We start from the raw sequence: 4,286 nt of genomic DNA on the forward strand, positions 1-4,286 counted from the left end.
GTAACAAACTTGAAGAGTTCAGATTCAGAAATAAGAAGATACCTTAATCTAGGAGATCCGAAGTCAAATCCGGAGACAGAACGAAGCAAGGGAGTACAGTACAAGGAGCTCTTTTTGTCAGATCTGAGGGAGCAAAATTCTTGTTATCGGAAAGGTATGAAATTTTTATTTTTTTTTATCTAGGTTTTTAGCAATGTGATATATTTGGGAAGTTAGTAGAGACCGGCTTTGGCCGGGCGGGGTTGGTGCCTAACACCTTCCAACCCCGTAACATGATCCCCGAATTCAGATTTTTTATGGTAGATTAGTTCTTTTTATCCATGTTAGAGTCAGTTTGGTTCCTAGACCACAATAACTAGGTGGCGACTCCCAAACCTCAAGGGTCAAAAGCGGATCCGCGCACCCTGCGGATCGAGGACGCTTTCAGTGGCGACTCCACTGGGGACTATTGAGGATCAAACTTGAAAAACCCCAAGTATGGGAGCATTGCCAAGATGACCTAGTTTTTTTTATTATTTAGTTGGATTTATTTTATTTATTTTTTTCTGTTTATTTATTTTTTTTATCTTGATTGTAGATGATTTTGGGTATTGCATTTTTTTTTTCTTCAATTAAGGATCACTTTTTGATGACCCCTAAATAATGAAAGATTCAAATTGATGGAATAATGAAGGTTGGACAGAAATATTAAAACGTTTTTAGAGAATATTCTAGTGAGAATTAAGTCTAAGAACCTCTTAATAAAACATAGATCTCATCGAGTAGATTAATTTAGAATCTGAGTTCACTCAATTTCGTTATCGGAAGTCTTAGATATCATCGATGCAAGTTCAATCTGTAAATCTGAAATTTTTTCTGAATGAAAGTTGGGACAGCAACGTTAAAATATTTTTTCAGAATATTCTAGTGAGAATTAAGTCTGGGAGCCTCTTAATAAAACATAGATCGCATCGAGTAGATTAATTTAGAATCTGAGTTCACTCAATTTCGTTATCGGAAGCCTTAGATATCATCGATGCAAGTTCAATCTGTAAATCTGGAATTTTTTCTGAATGAAAGTTGGGACAGCAACGTTAAAACCTTTTTTCAGAACATTCTAGTGAGAATTAAGTCCGGGAGCCTTTAATAAAACATAGATCTCATCGAGTAGATTAATTTAGAATCTGAGTTCACTCAATTTCATTATCGGAAGCCTTAGATATCATCGATGCAAGTTCAATCTGTAAATCTGGAATTTTTTCTGAATGAAAGTTGGGACAACAACGTTAAAACCTTTTTTCAGAATATTCTAGTGAGAATTAAGTCTGGGAGCCTATTAATAAAACATAGATCGCATCGAGTAGATTAATTTAGAATCTGAGTTCACTCAATTTCGTTATCGGAAGCCTTAGATATCATCGATGCAAGTTCAATCTGTAAATCTGAAATTATTTCTGAATGAAAGCTGGGACAGCAACGTTAAAACGTTTTTACAGAATATTCTAGTGAGAATTACGTCTGGGAGCCTATAATAAAACATAGATCTCATCGAGTAGATTAATTTAGAATCTGAGTTCACTCAATTTCATTATCGGAAGCCTTAGATATCATCGATGCAAGTTGGGATTGTATTTTCTTAATTCACAGAAAATCTTTTTAACACAATCAATGTTCCTGAGAGTGAGCTCGTCTCAACCATTGTCATTCTATCGTCAATGTAACATCTATTGGAATCTCGATTTATTTTGGGCCACCCAAAATAACCCTTGATTGAAATACATGAATAAATATTTCGGATTAAATGTTTGCTTTTAACATGGATATATGCTTGATATGTTTATTTTCAATCATGTGATTCGAATAGTGTTGATCTCGATTAAATATTCATGTGATTGGGATAGTATTTTATTTCGATTAAATATTCATGTAATTCATTTTGTAATAATTGGTTTGATTGGATCCATGGGCCCACGTGTTTGAAAAAAGGCCCCGGGCACACCCCACCCTGTTTTGCACACACCACATGCACGTTTACTGTTTTACTCACTTACACGTCCCATTTAGCCAACGTGGCACTAGTGCGTGGCCCGGTCTCTTCGGAGATGCGACGTCATTCATGAAACCCACAACTCCAGTCACGTACCTTAGGGTATATCAAACTGGGGGCATCAATACCATCTAATCAGGTGATTCTGAGAAGTATGTTGATGCACCCAGGCTGGAGCGACCTGAGCCTTTGTCCCATTGTGAGCCACACAGTCACATGTCCCGATTGCCAACGTAGTACTAGTACGTGGTCGGTCCCCTCGTGGGATGCCAAACCATTTATAAAAGCTACAACTCTTGACTCGTACCCGTAGGTATAAAAGGTAATCTAAGTATATCAATTGCACTTCTTGGTCAAAACCGGTGCCTAAGCAAGATCTTGCCCCGCTGTACCCTACTGTACGAGGGGGATAGACTACGTCTATTCTAGACGAGAGGTATTTAAGTAGGCCCTTGCTCAGCATTGTGCGCCACCTCTCAACTGGAGATCAAACTGGCTGTTTTTGGCTTCAGAGAAGTGAATTGAGGTTTTAGATTATCACCTACACGGTATATCAAACCAAGTCACCACGTATCGAAAGGTATATAGGTGTGTTTGGGTAATGGTGGCCAGATAAAAATGCATTGCACGTAGTAAGCTTAAAGTCTAGAAACCTTCCCAGTAGGTCACGACTCGAACTTATCGTGGGTGTTCCCGGGTTGTTTATTGAATGAATGCATGTGATTGATGAATGTATATGAGTGATGTGAATTATGAGATCAAGAATGTATGGTTGTCCTCAAGGATAAAAAATTTTCTTTTTGAAAATTAAAATGGGTGCACCGACCCAATAAAGAATCCATTTTTTGCAATAATTTATAATGACCCAGTCCATCTCGATCCAATAATCATGATGGGTCGGGCCATTTAGATCAAAATGGAAATCAAATTCTTTTCTAAATTCGGGTTTCAACCCATTTTTCCAAAAGAGAAATGCTTTTCAAAAGTAAAATATTTTTCGGAAGAATAAGATTTTCCAAAAGGAAATGCTTTCTCAAAAAGTTTTCTAAAAAAAAGAAAATGAAGAAAAATATTTTTCAGAAAAAAAGGTTTACAAAAAATCTATGTTTGCATGAAATTTTTTTTGAAATATGTTTTTTACCAAAAATCTATTTTTTGCATGGATCTTATAAAATTATCAAAATATGTTTTTCTAAAAGGAAAATGATTGCAAAAAATAATCAGTATTGTGAAAATTGTTATTCAATAAAAACATTATTTTCAAGAGTGCAATAAAATTATTTTTCTTCTGAATAATCATTAAATGGATGAACTTTTTAATGGATTGGTGCAAAAAAATTCAATAAAATCTTAGGGTTCATTTAAAATGTTATCAAGGGGGTGACACTAAAATTGGTTAAATTCATCTTCAAAGAGGTTTAAGGGTTATCATTGTATCTAAGCTCAATCGTCCATCGTCTAGGTAGGGTTGTAAATCCGATCAGTTAGAGTAAACGTCAATATCAAATCAACAGTCAGAAATGACCTCAAAATTTCTCAACATCGTCCAGTTGTTCTTCGAAGATCATAGTGCTTCAATCCTACCGGTTATAAAAAATATCTCAGTCCTCAGTCCTAATCAAACTCGTGTGGGTACTTGTCTTGAGTTTTCATGAGTCATTTGGGTTAACTCGAGTCCTTTTTTCCAACAAGGTCATGTCTTCCTTAGATTTAGTCTACTCTTTGCTATTGAGTCAGGTTAGTTCATCGAGTCTATAGAGGTGTCTGTTGCCCCATCTGAAATTGATCGGATAAAGGAAATTTTTGAATATCTCGAGCGCATTAACGAATTAACTAATAATCTAGCTTCAAGGATATATTTTTCTCCTGAACAAGAAAGATAAGAGTCGGGCTCAAGAAAGCAAAGGTTATTAACCTCGGAACAGAAATAAATTCCTAAAGAGATTCAAATAGAAACCATCTTATCTCTAGAGGAACACAAGGGGATAATGAATTTTCTCAGAAATTTCAAAAGACTTGTTCGTGTGATCATATGAGGGTATGTTAGGTACAAGCTTGAGTGTTGTTCAACATGGACTAGATACTCGTCTATATCAATGAAATTAAAGAAGATGTTATAAAATGTATCAGTGCTATCCTCACTACATCTTAAGTTACAAATCATATATTATCAGTCGATATGGGGATACCTTTTGAATTGATATCTGATAATGGGTCGTACTTCAAAACATAAATCACTACTCTGTGTTCAAAGTTGAAG

This window comes from Akebia trifoliata, chromosome 13, assembly GCF_017979445.1.
Source record: "Akebia trifoliata isolate Shusen 1 chromosome 13, ASM1797944v1, whole genome shotgun sequence".
NCBI classification, from domain to species: domain Eukaryota; kingdom Viridiplantae; phylum Streptophyta; class Magnoliopsida; order Ranunculales; family Lardizabalaceae; genus Akebia; species Akebia trifoliata.